Source organism: Carassius carassius, chromosome 40 (genome assembly GCF_963082965.1).
Source record: "Carassius carassius chromosome 40, fCarCar2.1, whole genome shotgun sequence".
Lineage (NCBI taxonomy): Eukaryota > Metazoa > Chordata > Actinopteri > Cypriniformes > Cyprinidae > Carassius > Carassius carassius.
In genome coordinates, this window is record NC_081794.1 from 9,266,864 (window position 1) to 9,286,693 (window position 19,830).

At 43.5% G+C, this 19,830-nt stretch overlaps 1 pseudogene; it reads right to left on the reverse strand.

Moving 5' to 3' along the window:
* Positions 1-234: 234 nt before the first annotated feature.
* LOC132121864 (GH3 domain-containing protein-like) lies at positions 235-19,007 on the reverse strand (annotated as a pseudogene).
* Between the last annotated feature and the right edge of the window lie 823 nt (positions 19,008-19,830).

Sequence of the window (19,830 nt, forward strand, 5' to 3'; positions counted from 1 at the left end):
CCTTGTGACTTTCATTGGTTGGACAAACAAATAGTCCCACCCTAAACTCATGTCATTGGTTGAGACAATGTTCCTGTGTTTGGCTGGTCTGAATGCTCAAACAGAAAAATGCTTTGAAAATGAGACAGAGCCACATTGTAACACTTTTCAAAGGAACCATCTACTATCTCTGCACATAAAACTAGGATAGCAGACAGTATTTTAGCATTGCCAAAAATGACGCTCCATTCATCTCTATTTGAAGTGCTCCTGAAAAATCACGCACTGCATTTAGAAGTTGTTGGACGAAGTACTGGAGAAGGCCATCAAGCGATCTTTCAGTTCTTGGAAAGTTCCGTCACGAACGAGCTGAACTTTCATTGGTCCGATGCTGCCCTTCATATTGAAGGATCGGTAGATATCAAGAGTCCTCCTGTAGGCAGTGATCTAACGGTTGGATTTAAAAGGCAATCTGGAATATAATGAGCAGTTCAAAAGTAAGGTTTCCTCAAAGTTCTTAAATGAACATTACAGACCTTGTATCTTTGTTCCTCTGAGAGGTTCCTCACACCCTTCAGTTCAACAAACACAAGATAATGTGGCTGAGCTATTCCAGATGCACTGCCTACAGCAAACACAAACAACAAATTAAATGCAACAATTAATGCAAATACCTTTCAGTATTACATAAATCAACCTTAGTAAAGTTCAATTCACATTCCAGATTCAATACATCTTACATTATACTGAAATTTACACAGACAGACTGTCGTTATTCTAACACACTAGCTATAGCCACACACAATGACAGCTGAAAAATTTGCAAACTGCTATACAGAGTTTAAAATGTATTCCTATAAAATACAAAGGACTTAATAAAAGACGAACATTACCTTAAACGCCGCTCTCAATGCAGTTGTAGTCTGTTAGTTTGGCTCCTGTCCACTGTGTCACTGCCCTCTTAAGAGCCCCCAAAAACAGTGATTCAGACACTTTCTCACCATGCACGCTCAACATCTGCCTGCGACTGAACACACACGTCAAACAAACCATTGCACAGAAATGATGATGCTTCTCAAAATTTCAGGGAAGGTTCCATCTTCTGTCAACTTTTCCAGAATTAGGCAAAAAGAAATCAGTATGTATAAATTTGTAAGAAAGCTTAATGACTGTAGAAGCATTCATAATATATACTGGTGCAAGGGCAAACAGAATAATACTGCTCCAGTGATTAGTCAGAATATAACACCAGCAAACATCAAACCCCTGATCTTAGCATTGCTAATGCCACACTAATTGGGCTACAAGAATGAAGCTATTGCAGAAAACTTCATATCCCTATTCGCACTGCCAAATTTCTTTATATCTGACACATGAAGATATATAAAAATGTAACAAGAAAATGTAATTACAACATTAAAAAATAATAATAAAATAATAATAATGCATAATAAAAAAGTGTACCCATACTGAAACTCCACTTTTGGACACTGGTTATGAAACCGAACCACTATCACAACATCTCCAATGCGATACCTGAAAAACACAGACAGACTTTAGAAAATGTCCACTACATCAGTATACCAATTTGCTCAATATTTTACTTTCTCTATTTTTTTAATTTCCTAAATATCCAATACACTAATTCATGGCATCATTTGTGTCCTTAAAGGACAGTGCTCAAAAACAGCACAGCCTGTCCATTGGCAAAGTAATTTAAAGGGTTAGTTCACCCAAAAATGAAAATTCGTCCATGTTTTACTCATCCTCAAATCATCCTACTGTAGGTTTTATGTGACTTTCTTCTTTCAGATGAATTCAATCAGAGTTTATATTACATATTTTCTTTGTTCTTCAAAGCCTTTCAATGGGGGTATGTTAGTTGTTAATGTTTGTGTTTGTTGTCAACAGTTCAGAAAGACGTGAAATAAAGTGTGTGCATCTGTAATAAAACGTCCCTCACACGGCTCGACACCTTGACTTTCAATTTCCTTTTCAATCTATTTATTTTGCCCTGATATCTTTGTCAAAATCTCTACAAAAATAAACTATTTTACTATAGTAAAAGTACAGTAACCATGTTTTTTGGCAAATGGATTACCATATGTATTTAGTTGAACTACAAATTCCATGGTTAAACTATGGTTAGTGTAGCAAAACCATGATTCATTTGTTTAATTGAATTGAATTGAATTTGTGGTTACTATGGTTTAACAATAGTAACCATTGTCTTTGGATTTATGGTACAATGCATTTCCCAAAAACATTTTTAGTTTACTATAGTTGTAAGTTCCATTGACCTTTGTGGTTAACGACAGAACTTTTAACTATAGTTGCTTTTGGAAAACATACCCCAGGATAGTGTTTTATTTTGAAAACATTAGAAACAATTTTATTATGTCAAACTTTTGACCAGTAGTACACCTCCAGTGATCCAAGGGAGTACTCTGCAAATAACATTTTGAAGCATTCTGTGTTCTGAAACTGTCACGTACGTTGATACAAGAAACGAGGAGAGATCCAAGTGCAGGTATGTGACTTTATTAAAGGGCAAATCCAAAGGGTAAACAGTCCAGGCAGGGTCAAAACCAGAGAATCCAAACATAAACCAGAACAGATAAGAACACACAGCAAGGGCAAGACAACGGGTTAACATGAACATTAAACAAGGACTCTGTGACACAGACTCAGACAGACCGGGTATAAATTCACAAAAGGATAATGGGGAAACAGGAGACAGGTGGGGAACAATCAATTAACTCAAACAAGGAGGAAGGTGACCAAATAAGGGAACAGGAAGTGGTAAGGTGACAGACACCGTGGAAAAGGAGGACACCTAGTGGAAACCCAGGGAACACAACCCAGACACTGTGACAGTACCCCCCCCCCTCTGCGGAGCGGCTCCCAGACGCTCCAAGACAGAAACAAAACAGAGACCAGGAGGGAGGCGGACAGGTGGAGGCTCAGGGGGAGGGACGGCGGGTCAGAAAAGAAAAACATGGGGAACAGGCACCAGAATGTAAACACAAAACAGGAAGACCAGGAGGGAGGAGGACCGGAGGAGGTTCAGGGGGAGGGACGGAGGGCCAGACTAACAGAAAGGAACAAGGACAGAAATTAACACAAAAACCACAGGAAAAGAAAACATGAAGCCCCCCAGGGCGGAGCAGAAGACCACCACACCCTTGTGGTCAACGCCAGAGTCCTCCAGGGCGGAGCGGAAGACCACCACAACCGGGTAGTCAGGGCAAACGCCCCCAAGGGCGGAGCAGAAGACCACCATGTCCGCGTGGTCAGAGCGGAAGCCCCCCCAGGGCGGAGCAGAGGACCACCACGTCCTCGTGGTCGACGCCAGAGTCCCCCAGGGCGGAGCAGAAGACCACCATGTCCGCGTGGTCAGAGCGGAAGCCCCCCAGGGCGGAGCAGAGGACCACCACGTCCTCGTGGTCGATGCCAGAGTTCCCCAGGCCGGAGCAGATGACCACCACGCCCCTGTGGTCGATGCCGGAGTCCAACAGGGCGGAGCAGAAGGCCACCCAGTGACTTGACCTGACTCAGAAAGGTCCACGATGACTAGCCTTGTCTCTGGAAAGTCCATGGTACCTAGCCCTGGCTCTGGAAGTTCATCGGTGACTAGCCCTGACTCCAGAGGGTCATCGGTGACTAGCCCTGACTCCGGAGGGTCATCGGTGACTAGCCCTGACTCCGGAGGATCAGCGGTGACTAGCCCTGACCCTGGAGGACCAGCGGTGACTAGCCCTGACTCTGGAGGATCAGCGGTGACTAGCCCTGACTCTGGAGAGGTCACTGGCACCTGACTCGACTCTGGAGAGTTCACTGGCACCTGACTCGCCTCTGGAGGATCAACTGGAACATGACTTGATTCAAGAGGAACAACTGGAACATGACTCGACTCTGGATGATCAACAGGAGCTAGCCCTAACTCTAGAGGGTCAACGGTAACTAACCCTGACTCTGGAGGGTCCATAAACATCTGACTCGACTCTGGAGGGTCAACTGGAACCAGACTCGACTCTGGACTGCTTGTGGAGACGTGAGACGCCTCGGCTTCGGGCACCGCCTCTGGAACGGACTCAGGCACTGCCTTGGTCACGGCCTCGGGAGCAGTCTCGGGCACCGCATCGGGAGCGGCCTCGGGCACCGCATCGGGAGCGGCCTCGGGCACCGCATCGGGAACGGCCTCGGGCACCACCTCGGCCTCCAGAACAGCAATGGACACCACCTCGGCCACCGGAAGAGCATCGGGCACCGCCCTCGGCCTCCGGAAGAGCATCGGGCACCGCCCTCGGCCTCCGGAAGAGCATCGGGCACCGCCCTCGGCCTCCGGAAGAGCATCGGGCACCGCCCTCGGCCTCCGGAAGAGCATCGGGCACCGCCTCGGCCTCCGGAAGAGCATCGGTCACCGCCTCGGCCTCCGGAACAGCATCGGTCACCGCCTCGGCCTCCGGAACGGCATCGGTCACCGCCTCGGCCTCCGGAACGGCATCGGGCACCGCCTCGGCCTCCAGAAACGGCATCGGGCACCGCCTCGGGAACGTCCTCCTGGACGGCAGCGTTCCGCTCGGGAACATTCTCCGGGCTTTGAGGAACGGTAGACACCTGTCTCCTCCTCCGCCCTCTATGATGGCGAGTCGGTGGCACCTTGTCTGGAGACTCAGGCGTTGAGTCGGCCATCTTGTGCTGTGGCGCTGGGCTGGCGGCCATCTTGTGCTGTGGCTCTAAGCTGGCGGCCATCTTGTGCTGTGGCGCTGGGCTGGCGGCCATCTTGGGCCATGAATCTGGATCGGTGACAGACTTTGATATTATTTTAAAATATCACTGTTCAGAAATGTACACACATGCATCCCCATAAAAATACCGTAACACAAAGACCTGTCATGGCTTATTATTTTAAAATAATACTGTTCAGAAATGTACACAAATGCATCCACATACAAACACACCTTCAGTGGCAGCATAGAAAGGGGAGTAGAACGGACACCTTTACAGTAGTGCTGTCATAACATCTCTCCATTAATCTGGTTGGAGCCCTAGTCCACTGTCATAACCAGGTGTAACTGGGGCGATATTCTGAGTGTGATCCCCTCAAAGCCTTTCTCAAACTGGGCTGTGAGCTCAGCAGCTCTCTCTGGATCCGGCTTCATCAGTTTCTTTAGGGCACAGCGCACATCAGCCTTCAGTCCGGAGTTGATCAAGCCCACTTCAACATCCACCACAAGATCTTTCCAATGTTCCTTAAAGCAGACAGACAGATTGCTACTTGGGATATTTCTGCTCTATTCAGTGTCAGATATAAAACATCTGTTTAGACAAATCTGGAAGTGGGACAATCATCTCAATTGAAATGCAGCTTCTTTCCAAATCTGTTGCTCTCCAAACACCTGTATTTATTAATTTTTTGAACATGTACAGTGGGGTCCAACAATCTGATACTACACTGAAAAACGTCTCAGGTTACAAATGAAACCATGGTTCCCTGAGTAGGGAATGAGACACTGCGTCCTCTAGGGGCTGCTATGGGGAACACCTCGTCGTGACCCGTGTCTGAAGCATACTTTGAAAAAACACCAACTTGTTGGCCAGCTACAACCTCTGACGTCACTACCGGCGCGACTATAAACAGGCACCGGGAGAACACGTCATTCACTTCTTCGTCTGAAACTTGCGTCCGAAGCATGGCAGGGAGCTAGAGGACGCAGTGTCTTGTTCCCTACTCAGGGAACCATGGTTAAATTTGTAACCTGAGACGTTCCCTTTCAAGGAACTTTGAACTACGTCCTCTAGGGGCCGCTATGGGGAACAGTATACCACGCCGCCATGCTGAGGGGAGTGCAGGCCAGAATCATGGCGAGCACTAAGTACCAACTCTACCATTTCCACGGGAGTTGCCCTTGGGACGTTTAGACGGCTGTCTGTGACAGTACCCCTTACGGCCAAAGGCCTAAGCTACATACCTAACTTAATTGTTAGGGCCTCGGCCTGGGGTAGAGCTGAAGGCTTGGAACCAGGAAAGATTCCTTTAAAGGGATACGGCTAAGAACCTAGCATTTTCTACCAAGTCTTGTCTGTCACACAGGGGCTACCACTAGCTTACGCATAAGCTTGCCGAAAGAGCCGTCTCAACAGTTCTCTAGTAGCAACACCCTGTTTAGATAGGTATCCGAGGATACATAGGTGGAGTGGCGCCCAAGATGAATTGGGGCTTTTAACAACTCAAGAAAGGGCTCAAAGCAACCGCGCGAGCCCTCACCATATAGGATTTTAGAAAGAACGTGCACACTGACCACCATGTGGTTTTGAGAAAGTACACAGAGCTTAGCGTGTGTACCTAAAGGTTCCTAAGCATCGCAGAGGCACTGAATCGCACGGGAGAGGCAAGCTCAATTTTACAAACCTCGGGCAAGGGGAGCACCTCCTGAGGCAGCATATACAAGAAGACTTCTGTAACTGCCAACTCCACTTCCCGCTAGATGCGACAGCAGGTCACCCTGAGACCCCTCAGGGTGACCTGGCCGGACATCCATGAAATTCCCTGCAGTGCTGTGCCAGGCCTGATGATCAAGGAGGCTCCCACAGAAGCCTGTGATCTCAGCCACCTTATACCGGAACCTGAAGCCGGATGGCTGGTGCTGGCGGGTTTTAGTAGACACTGTAATTGGGCACTGTAAAGGAAACTCACAGAATTTATTAGTAGACACATAACCACCAGCAATTTAATACACATAAGTATATACAGAGAGGGTTACAAAGTCATCCACCCACCTGCACTAGAGCCCCGCTCAAGGGGCACCTCCTTTTAGCCCGGACCATCAGTAAGGTGGTTATGAACATAGAACCAGCCACAAACATTATAGGTCCAGTATAGGAGACCGTTATGCGCAAGGTTTCCACCTAACCTCGATCAGCTGGTGGTTACAGGGGAATTAGGATGATGCAAAGATTGCGTGTGTCATCGGGTGTCAAATAACGCAGACACGGATGCACACATTGTCTAAACGCTTGCTAGTAGTCACCATGATATACAGAGAAAGATCGCTCTTACCAGTTCTTTCAGATGCACACTTCAAACAGAACAGTCAGTGAAGACGAAGAAGAGAATGACGTGTTCTCCCGGTGCCTGTTTATAGTCGCGCCAGTAGTGTAATTCACAAGTTCACACTTACATATAATTAGATGAAGTATAGTAATGCATATTTGGCATGCTGTCCAAGGAAAGGCTCCGAGCTCAGGAATGGCCAAACCCAGAGTTTTCCACTTTGTGTAAGTGTAGACAGTAAGGTTGACAGGCCGGAAAAGCCTACATAATCCAATGGGAGCGGCTTATGCCATTGGATGGGTAGGCCTTACCAGCTACTGGTATGGAGCTACATGGTTTGGGGCCCTCGGTCGGGAGGGCTCGTGCTGATACTCAACGAGAGAAGCTCAGGCATTGGAATGGGTGAGCCCTGCCGGCTGGTGAAGGAAGAGCTGTGTGATTGTAGGCCTGACCAGGAGGACCCGAGTTGCCTTTGACAGGAGTAGTTTTTGGCATCTAGCTCTACTGGCCATCAAGTCCCTGCGGACTGATGGATAGAGGGCGAATGACTGACCAAGAGGGCCCAGGAAGCATCCGACTGGAGAGCAAGACTCAGGATGTCAAAAGAGTGGGTCCTATCAGCTTGGCAGGGTAAAAAGACTTTGGGACGGGAGATCAATACTCACATCATCAGATGGATAAGTCTCGCTTGTGGGCGGCAAGTATAGGAGCCCGACAGGGAGGACACTCACGGCATCTGACGGGAGGTCAAGACTCATGGCATCAGACGGGTAAGTCTCACCAGGCGGGGAGAGAGAAAAGAAAAACCAGACTGGGACAGCTCTCGCAGCATCCAATTGGAGATCAGGTAAACCTCATTAGTGGTCTCATTAGTGGACTTTTGGACAGACAAAACCAAGTGTCTTTAAGATTCCACAAATTAGTATTCTGATCAGATCTGCAGTTAAACTAATTGTTATTTTAATCTGCTCTTTTATAGAAATTGAGTTCACTGCATTTTATACAAATTGAGTTTTTATACAAAGTGTATTCACAGCAGGGTTGTGGACTTGAGTTGCAGGACTTGTAATTGACATGGACTGAAGTAACAACATATTCAATCAGAACAGTCATTCATTATCAAGACGACTTGAAACTCTACTTGGAAAGACTAAAATCTTTTTAGATTTCAGTTCTTTAATTAAAAACTGTATTTTTCATCCTGTTTCCAATATTCTAATGCCACATTTACACATAGCCGGGTATTTAGAGAAACGAATATTTCCCCCCCTCCGTTTTCAAAAATAACATCGTGCACACAACATCGTTTTCAAAAAAGTTGTCGTTTACATCAACCTGCATAAATACGCCGTCGAGCGCCATCATAACTATGCCAAACCTATGGGCGGCAGTGTAGGGAGAAGGATAAAGCCATGCAAGCCAATCAGAATCCTCAAAATCGAGCAACTTCCTGTTCCTTTCAAAACAAAACAGACATGATATAATACAGCAGTTGTGTTTGCAAATGCAAACAGACCAAAAGCGTTTGCAAAAACGTAAAAATGAGTACCACCTTAACAGCATCCATGATCAAACAGTAACGTTACCCAAACAAACTCTAAACATAGGGCGCTCACATGATGTTAAGCATTTTCTGGCGCATAATGTGACGTTTGAGAACCTAAAACCCCGTTTCTACCAGTTGACACGGCAACACATAACCGGCGTTTTCAGAAATCTCCACTTTGGCCGGAGTTTTTAGAAATAATCGTTTTCAGGGATAAAAACGCCGTTTTCGTGTAAATGACAGGCCAAAACGCAGGGAAATATCTGCGTTTTCCCATCGTGTAAACGGGGCCTAAGATCTCCTGTCCAACAGGTTACAGATAAAAAAGGAAATAAAAGGTCTGAAAATAACATATTTGTCACAAGTCGGTCAGGCTCATCAATCAGCCACTCACAGCGCACTCCCTCACCAGAATACTAATCTCCAGCACCTGTTCACTATCAACCCATCAGCACACTTCCACATAAAAGGCACACACCTCAGTTTCCCAAGAGGTCCAATCTCGTAGCAGCATAGCGGAATCACTCCTGTTGTTTAGCTACCTGCATTGACTCACTACAAACCTTGCTACTTACCTCTCATTGATTCCTTCTCCTAGTCTCCTGTGTTTCTTCAGTGTCTCTCCATAGTTCCACCAGAGTGTCTCATACAATCCCTTCTCCAAGCTCTCCTCTCCAGCGTGAACCCTGAGGCGTGTGCAAAATGTCTGTCTTCCTGGTCACCCCACTGACGGGTCTGGAAATTCCCATATACCCCATCCTGTCAGTCAATCAACGATATCATCGAACTATTTCCTCTGCAGATCTCCCGTGCTCAACTCAATATCACTTCCAATAAACCTAACTCACTTTTACCTTCTGTCTCAGAGTCCGTTTGTTACAGAAGATCGGACCTACTACAGAAGCTGAGCAAGTTTCAGGAGCTGGTGGATTCATTAAGGCGAGAGCTGCAACCTAACATCCCTTTGCCAGTCTCCCCGGTCCGGTCTCATCCACATTCGCAAGGGAGATGAGTGGAAGACAGCATTCGTGATCCCTACTGGCCACTACTCTCCAAGCGGCAGCGTTCCCCTTCTCGACTCCATCCATGCAGCTCCTGAGTGTTTCCCTTCAACATTTGCTATTGCTAATATTATCATTAAATATCATGTTAAATTCATCTCCCACCTACCTGATAGATGGATGCTGGTGTGGTGTAAAGATGAAGCAGATGTTTAGAGGAGGCAGGAGTTGAGGAGTTCGGGCCAATAGGAATACCTGCCTCACTCTGACGAAAAATGGGAGAGTAAAAGAGCTTCAGGCTTTTCTGGAGACAGCCAGTGGCAGAAAAGGCTTGCCTCCTGGCATCTAGACAAAAAATGTCACCCCCTGCCAGAAAAGTGCACAGATATAATAGACAGCTTCCTATCGATAAATGTAAATTTGTTTGAAAAGTGCCATTACTTGTGCCATATAGTTTTTGGTGCCACTAGTAATGCAGACATAACTTTGTATTTGTAACTATGTGTGTGTTGTGACCTGTAGGAAGAATTCTGTGTTGGTGTATCTGGTGCTCAAAAGCATATGGATGGATCCAGATGTTCCTGATGTCACATCCAGAATAAGTTAATTTAAAGAATAATAATTTTCCGATATTAAGACATTCTGCTCTCCTTTAGCCACACGCTCAATAAACTTTTTATAATGGTTATAATCCGTGATCGGATGGCGCTGTTGAAATGTTTCTGTGTATGAAATGATACAGTACAACAACAACTGTCATACATTTCATGATAAGATGGTGGCACATCATCTCACTGGTTAATACCATTTCATAAAAGCAAATAAGCAAATGTAGATGCACCATACACAACACTGTAAATTTTCTGTTTCCTACTGTCAAACATATGATTCTATTATATGTTAATTAAAAAAAATTAACTACATCCGACATATTGGTGGCATGCTGTGAGACCCCTTAGAGAAAGGGTGAAAAAAAAAATGGAATTGTCAAAAGATTAAAAAGTTATTACATTTTATTTTGCACTTTCATCAAAATGCTTATGCATTTATTAAATGCATTAATTAATTAACTTATTTAAATAAATAATAAATGAATTAATAAATGTCAATGTAATGTTTGCAAAGTTATCACAAATCTAATTTTTGCCTTGTCATTATGTGGTATGGAGCTTAGACTGATATATTAAAATAAATAAATAAATAATGAACAACAAATAATTAAAAGCCTACGTTCTTTTAGCAAACGACTGCATAAATGGATCTTTAAGAAAAAAAAACTATTTATTTAATTTGGAATTATCTTATTATCTATTATATTATTATCTGATAATTAAATTATGAAATTAGCAAGAAAAAAATTATCTATTTAAATTTAACTTAAAAAGATACAAATAAAAATAGTTTAAAATGTTTTGTTGTTTCTATAATACTGCAATTAAACATGTATTGTGATTACTTTAAAAATGTGATTAACTAGGTAATTTTTAATTATGTCTAGTGAGCTGATATATAACCGTCACGCCCCTGGACTCATTATGTTGTATATTCTTTCCATGTGTTCTGTATCCCATGTCTATTGTGTCATTATGTTCAGCTGTGTCTTATCATTACCCTCAATTACGTTCCCCATATAACTGCATACAGTTCAGTGTTTGGTTGTCTGGTCTCGTCGATGTGTAGAGTATGTGTGTTTCTGCCTTCTCCCTATGGATTACCCCTATGTGCAGGGTGCGATTTGTGGGGGGGGGGGTGTTTTGAAACATTTTAATTCATAAAAATAAATCATGCGAACATGAACTAGATGACGTCATGCGCTAATTAGCATATTTATGACGTAAGTGCATCGCATTGTATTGCCTCCCTATCCTCACATACTGCAATTTAATTTAGCCATTTAATTTAATTCTCAATAAAACTGTTTTTATTACTATATTTTAATGTTTCTGTTGTCAGACAACGGAATGAATATTATAATGACTGAAACGTGGTCCATTAGGACTACATAACCAGCTCTCAAACATTAATCTGCACTAATGAAATCAAATACACATACGATAAAGTCAGTGGTTGTGCTGTGACTGATGTTGGCTATACTTGCTTGTATACTTGCTATACTGCGTATCTAGCAACAAAGTCGCCAAGTTAGCAACTCCACTGCGCAGCAGACCGGCTTCAACCATCTCGCAAGTGTTGATAGGCTATTACTCGTGAGGTGTAACCAATCAGATAGCGCCGTGGGCGGGCCATTCATCAAGTCTGCAGAGTGGTGAATACAGAGAAATTTCATTCATTATCAAGACGACTTGAAACTCTACTTGGAAAGACTAAAATCTTTTTAGATTTCAGTTCTTTAATTAAAAACTGTTTTTTTCATCCTGTTTCCAATATTCTAATGCCACATTTACACATAGCCGGGTATTTAGAGAAACGAATATTTCCCCCCCTCCGTTTTCAAAAATAACATCGTGCACACAACATCGTTTTCAAAAAAGTTGTCGTTTACATCAACCTGTATAAATACGCCGTCGAGCGCCATCATAACTATGCCAAACCTATGGGCGGCAGTGTAGGGAGAAGGATAAAGCCATGCAAGCCAATCAGAATCCTCAAAATCGAGCAACTTCCTGTTCCTTTCAAAACAAAACAGACATGATATAATACAGCAGTTGTGTTTGCAAATGCAAACAGACCAAAAGCGTTTGCAAAAACGTAAAAATGAGTACCACCTTAACAGCATCCATGATCAAACAGTAACGTTACCCAAACAAACTCTAAACATAGGGCGCTCACATGATGTTAAGCATTTTCTGGCGCATAATGTGACGTTTGAGAACCTAAAACCCCGTTTCTACCAGTTGACACGGCAACACATAACCGGCGTTTTCAGAAATCTCCACTTTGGCTGGAGTTTTTAGAAATAATCTTTTTCAGGGATAAAAACGCCGTTTTCGTGTAAATGACAGGCCAAAACGCAGGGAAATATCTGCGTTTTCCCATCGTGTAAACGGGGCCTAAGATCTCCTGTCCAACAGGTTACAGATAAAAAAGGAAATAAAAGGTCTGAAAATAACATATTTGTCACAAGTCGGTCAGGCTCATCAATCAGCCACTCACAGCGCACTCCCTCACCAGAATACTAATCTCCAGCACCTGTTCACTATCAACCCATCAGCACACTTCCACATAAAAGGCACACACCTCAGTTTCCCAAGAGGTCCAATCTCGTAGCAGCATAGCGGAATCACTCCTGTTGTTTAGCTACCTGCATTGACTCACTACAAACCTTGCTACTTACCTCTCATTGATTCCTTCTCCTAGTCTCCTGTGTTTCTTCAGTGTCTCTCCATAGTTCCACCAGAGTGTCTCATACAATCCCTTCTCCAAGCTCTCCTCTCCAGCGTGAACCCTGGGGCGTGTGCAAAATGTCTGTCTTCCTGGTCACCCCACTGACGGGTCTGGAAATTCCCATATACCCCATCCTGTCAGTCAATCAACGATATCATCGAACTATCTCCTCTGCAGATCTCCCGTGCTCAACTCAATATCACTTCCAATAAACCTAACTCACTTTTACCTTCTGTCTCAGAGTCCGTTTGTTACAGAAGATCGGACCTACTACAGAAGCTGAGCAAGTTTCAGGAGCTGGTGGATTCATTAAGGCGAGAGCTGCAACCTAACATCCCTTTGCCAGTCTCCCCGGTCCGGTCTCATCCACATTCGCAAGGGAGATGAGTGGAAGACAGCATTCGTGATCCCTACTGGCCACTACTCTCCAAGCGGCAGCGTTCCCCTTCTCGACTCCATCCATGCAGCTCCTGAGTGTTTCCCTTCAACATTTGCTATTGCTAATATTATCATTAAATATCATGTTAAATTCATCTCCCACCTACCTGATAGATGGATGCTGGTGTGGTGTAAAGATGAAGCAGATGTTTAGAGGAGGCAGGAGTTGAGGAGTTCGGGCCAATAGGAATACCTGCCTCACTCTGACGAAAAATGGTAGAGTAAAAGAGCTTCAGGCTTTTCTGGAGACAGCCAGTGGCAGAAAAGGCTTGCCTCCTGGCATCTAGACAAAAAATGTCACCCCCTGCCAGAAAAGTGCACAGATATAATAGACAGCTTCCTATCGATAAATGTAAATTTGTTTGAAAAGTGCCATTACTTGTGCCATATAGTTTTTGGTGCCACTAGTAATGCAGACATAACTTTGTATTTGTAACTATGTGTGTGTTGTGACCTGTAGGAAGAATTCTGTGTTGGTGTATCTGGTGCTCAAAAGCATATGGATGGATCCAGATGTTCCTGATGTCACATCCAGAATAAGTTAATTTAAAGAATAATAATTTTCCGATATTAAGACATTCTGCTCTCCTTTAGCCACACGCTCAATAAACTTTTTATAATGGTTATAATCCGTGATCGGATGGCGCTGTTGAAATGTTTCTGTGTATGAAATGATACAGTACAACAACAACTGTCATACATTTCATGATAAGATGGTGGCACATCATCTCACTGGTTAATACCATTTCATAAAAGCAAATAAGCAAATGTAGATGCACCATACACAACACTGTAAATTTTCTGTTTCCTACTGTCAAACATATGATTCTATTATATGTTAATTAAAAAAAATTAACTACATCCGACATATTGGTGGCATGCTGTGAGACCCCTTAGAGAAAGGGTGAAAAAAAAAATGGAATTGTCAAAAGATTAAAAAGTTATTACATTTTATTTTGCACTTTCATCAAAATGCTTATGCATTTATTAAATGCATTAATTAATTAACTTATTTAAATAAATAATAAATGAATTAATAAATGTCAATGTAATGTTTGCAAAGTTATCACAAATCTAATTTTTGCCTTGTCATTATGTGGTATGGAGCTTAGACTGATATATTAAAATAAATAAATAAATAATGAACAACAAATAATTAAAAGCCTACGTTCTTTTAGCAAACGACTGCATAAATGGATCTTTAAGAAAAAAAAACTATTTATTTAATTTGGAATTATCTTATTATCTATTATATTATTATCTGATAATTAAATTATGAAATTAGCAAGAAAAAAATTATCTATTTAAATTTAAATTAAAAAGATACAAATAAAAATAGTTTAAAATGTTTTGTTGTTTCTATAATACTGCAATTAAACATGTATTGTGATTACTTTAAAAATGTGATTAACTAGGTAATTTTTAATTATGTCTAGTGAGCTGATATATAACCGTCACGCCCCTGGACTCATTATGTTGTATATTCTTTCCATGTGTTCTGTATCCCATGTCTATTGTGTCATTATGTTCAGCTGTGTCTTATCATTACCCTCAATTACGTTCCCCATATAACTGCATACAGTTCAGTGTTTGGTTGTCTGGTCTCGTCGATGTGTAGAGTATGTGTGTTTCTGCCTTCCCCCTATGGATTACCCCTATGTGCAAGGTGCGATTTGTGTGTGGGGGGGGGGGGGGGGGTGTTTTGAAACATTTTAATTCATAAAAATAAATCATGCGAACATGAACTAGATGACGTCATGCGCTAATTAGCATATTTATGACGTAAGTGCATCGCATTGTATTGCCTCCCTATCCTCACATACTGCAATTTAATTTAGCCATTTAATTTAATTCTCAATAAAACTGTTTTTATTACTATATTTTAATGTTTCTGTTGTCAGACAACGGAATGAATATTATAATGACTGAAACGTGGTCCATTAGGACTACATAACCAGCTCTCAAACATTAATCTGCACTAATGAAATCAAATACACATACGATAAAGTCAGTGGTTGTGCTGTGACTGATGTTGGCTATACTTGCTTGTATACTTGCTATACTGCGTATCTAGCAACAAAGTCGCCAAGTTAGCAACTCCACTGCGCAGCAGACCGGCTTCAACCATCTCGCAAGTGTTGATAGGCTATTACTCGTGAGGTGTAACCAATCAGATAGCGCCGTGGGCGGGACATTCATCAAGTCTGCAGAGTGGTGAATACAGAGAGGCTGCGCGGCAGCTATTTCAGAGCCAGCCACAGTAGCGCATTTTAAAATAAAACTGACTTTAATCAAACCACGGATCCATGATAAGTTTTGTGATCCGTCTCGTCAATAGTGTAGTAGCACTGATCACTTTGAGGGGGGGGGGGGGGGGGTAAATTTATCCCCACCGGGGATAAAAATAATTAAGCAGAGGCAGGGATACATTGACCAGAAAGGGGGAAATCCCACGCAAGGCAAATCGCACCCTGCCTATATGGATTATTAATGACTTCATACATTAATGACTTCATCATCATCATCTCCTTTTTCATCGTTACGTGTTTCTCTCCCGCAACACACTGTGAAAGAAGACCGGACCGTGAAAAAGTAAAGCGGTGTGTTTCTCCGCATTTAGTTTTTTCCTTTTTTCAGTTTTTTGTTTTATGTTATGGATGATCATGCCTTTCCCTCGAGGATCATATGAAACTATTCATGGAAATTGCCAACCATATCCACTACCCAGACTACTGTCTCTGCTCTTTCTACAAAACCAGCCTGAATGACGAGTGCAGAGGGGGAATTTCCTTGGGGGAATTTCTCAACTTTTTGTGGAGTGGGTGCTGGTGTCCTGTGGATCGCCTCTGACTGTGGACATCGCGGACGACACAACCCCCACTCCGGACCCAGAGCCCAGCCCACCACCTCCCTGCTGCATGAAGCCAAAGCCTGAGACAACTGCTGACAGCGAGCCAAAGCCCGACACAACTGATGAGCCATCGCCATGGACGGCGACAGAGCTGAGGATTGTCACAGAGCCAGAGGCCGCAACGTCAGACCAGGTGCGAGAGCCGGCAACCGAGCTCGCCACGGTGGAGGGTGTCATGGACAAAGAGTGCAGAGGGAAGCTCCACCCACTGCACCATGGCTGAGGGTGAGCAGCGATCTATGGACAGTACTGTGGATATAATTAGTCTGGATATGTATGCAGACATGTCCTCTCTTCTCCTGCCTTCATGTGAACTCTCTGTCAGCCCTGAACGGTCTATCTGTCTGGAACTAGATTTCTGTCTGGTTTTCCCACCATCCCTCTCCTGCCTTCTCCTGTCATCTCTGGTCCTCCATTGCCACCATTGTCACCTGTCAGCCATAAGCCCTTTTGCACACCCTCAGCCCACCATCTGTGCGCTGGATTCACTGTGGGTTTGCCACTCTCCATTGGCGTTGTGGCTGGAGGAGCTTCTAGCTCCCTCCTCTCCACTGTGGCCCGTCAGTCCACCAGCTCTGTAGGGCTCCCTCGTCCCTGCGGCTCCTTGGTCTGTTGTCGACCATCCGCTACCTCGGGACTCCACTCCTCCAGCTTTACCTCATCCCTCTGACTCTAGCACTGCAGCCTTCCGGATCCCCAGCTCTGTGTCGGTTCCCTGATGCCATCTGCTCCGCCTGGGCCCTCCGGATCCTCTGTGTTGCCCTGGCTCATCGGCTCTCTGCCTTGTGCTCCTCCTCCACCTGCTCCACTGACATCGATCGGCCCCCTGGAGTCGTCGGCCCTTCCTCCACCATGGCTTCTCCCTCTGTCGGCTCCACCATGGGTTGCTATCATGGCTGTGGCCAGGGTCCCGCCTGGCTCCTCCTGCTCTGGGTTTTTCCTGGGTTTTTTCTCCTCCCTGGCTACTCCCTCCGTGGTCTCTATCTGCTGGGCCCCTTCCGGAAGTCTGTCCTCCACTGGAACCTCTTTCTTGGTTCCCACCCAGTCCAACAGTAATGTCATGCCCCTGGACTCATTATGTCACTTGTCACCACCCTTAATTACATTTGCCTTTTGTAAGTTGCATTCAGTTCAGTGTTTGGTTGTCCGGTCTCGTCGATGTGTGTTTCTGCCTTCTCCCTATGGATTACCCCTATGTGGATTATTAAAGACTTTGTATCATCATCTTCCTCATACGTGCTTCTCTCCCACACCACACTTTGACAATAACAGTGTGCTATACCATAATCATTTATTTATTATTGAGTCATCAAAATCAATCACCTTTAATTGTTGTGAACTTGTACTGTTTGCCGTAATCTGTGTTGGGGTGTTTCTGTAGCCGCTTAAGCAGAATCTCCTGTTGAACACGATGAATGTCCCATGTGTCTGCCTCTAGTCTGTTTCTCTTGGGATTTCCCCCAGCCAGCACACTGCTTTCACAGCCACATACTGAGCCAAAAGACTCGATATGTAGCAGTTCTTGATCTTTATCTTCCATAGAAAAGCCATACAGCAGAAACACAGGAGCAAAAGTGAGCCCGGAGGAGCTGTTAGGCAAAAACACAACAGCATTGACAGAAGCTGGACTGAGGAGAGCGCCAATAACACATTTAACGTTGTAAAAATTTATATAAACATAAAATGTACAAAACTATGTAAATGTACTAAATGATTTTATAATAAAAATTTAGTCAATATATAAGCATTTACACAATTTAGTTGTATTTAAAAAAGTTAGATATTTGCTAATCTATCACCATTCCTTTTTGGAGTGACAGCTCCTCACCAAGGAGTACTGTGTACATCTAAGTGCAGTACTTTGACAAATACTGTGCTCTTTAGTAGCCTACTTCAAGGCAGTTGAAATTATACCTTGATGAATGTCTATAAAACATGATTATAATGTTACTTTTTTGATACAGTTTGTTAGGGACAAAGCTACCAATAATGAAATGAATCAGAGAAATGAACTCACCACATGTAATGGTCACGGCCAATAATGCAATAAAACATGGTAAAATGATCTACAAATAACGCTGATGTGTCTGCATCATTGTGATAAACTTGTAATGATTAAAAACTGAAAGCAAACAATGAAAACAACGTCGTCGTCTTCTTTTGTGCAACGGTAGGCGCAATGGCGCCACCTATTGTTCGTGTTCTGTTGCTATACCTTGCTCCACACTGCACACTTGCCTAATTTTCTTCACCATAATTCCTTAATTTACTCACTCCAGCCCAGAGAATCAAGACTTTTCTCACTGGAATTATTACGGCTTAATTGTGAACTCATAAATAGGTCTAGTAACAGACGCATCATACCAGATGCCATGAAGCTAAACACAACTGTTAAAAGTGGACAAAACCAAACCCATCTGGCTTTATACATTCAACCTAATTATGTGTTGCTGAACACCTACAGTAATGGACATTAAATGTTAATTAGAGAAGAGTATGTGCTGCTGAAATGAAATTATAGACAACAGAAATAAAAATATATTAAATGCAAGGATCAATAAGATTAAATTATTTGTGTAGCCATGTAGAAAACTGTTAATTTGCCTATACAGGATTTGAGATGCCCCAAAATAGTCAGCACAGGGGGATGAAAGCACTGTTGCTACCTGGAAGTGGTACGTTTGATGGACGTGATGGGGGCAGGCCATCTGTGACTCCACCTGTCCTCATTTCCTCATTCTCCCAGGATGCAGAAATGGTTTCACCTCTCTCTTTGGTGACTCGTCACACAAGAGAAGTGTTATCCATAAGGTCACCCCAAACAGATTAAGTATGGAGGCCAGTGACATCCTATTTGAGGTCCTCAGAGAGGGATGAAAGGCTGGAGACAGATGATGGAGAGGGAGGACAGAAGACAGACAAACAAACAAACAGAGAGAGAAATAGAGAGAGAAGTCAAGACATGCAGAGACAGGGAGATGGCTGCATGTGAGAATCACTTTCTCCTGTGATTAGTAAATAAGACAAAACAGTAGATAAAAAAATAAATGCTATGAACGATTGGCAGAGAGGTGAAATGGTTATCATTTTTAATAAAGGGTACCAGAGGGTGTGATGGACATATACAACCTTGTATGGTTGTGACCCTCAGTGCTCACTTTGGCAGTTTTGGAAATTTAAAGCAGGGGGATGAGGGGTTATCACCCCAAAGTCTGAGGCCATGGTGCACTGCCAGAAAACGTGGATTATCCTCTTTGGGTAGAGGATGAGTTGCTTCCCCAAATATAGGAGTTTAAGTATCTCGGGAGTTTGTTTACAAGTGAGAGCAGGTTGAAGCATGTGGCCATAGTACTGGAAATTCATAGTGAAAAGGAGGCCAAGCCTTAGGAGGGATTACATATCTCAGCTGGCCTGGAAAAACCTCGGAGTCCCGAATAAGTGGCAGGAAAATTAATCGATGGAAAACGATTAATGAGAATGAGAATTTGTGCAACACTGATCCCTGTTTATTACTGTAAAGCTGATTTTATCCTTCTAAGAAGTGAATTATATT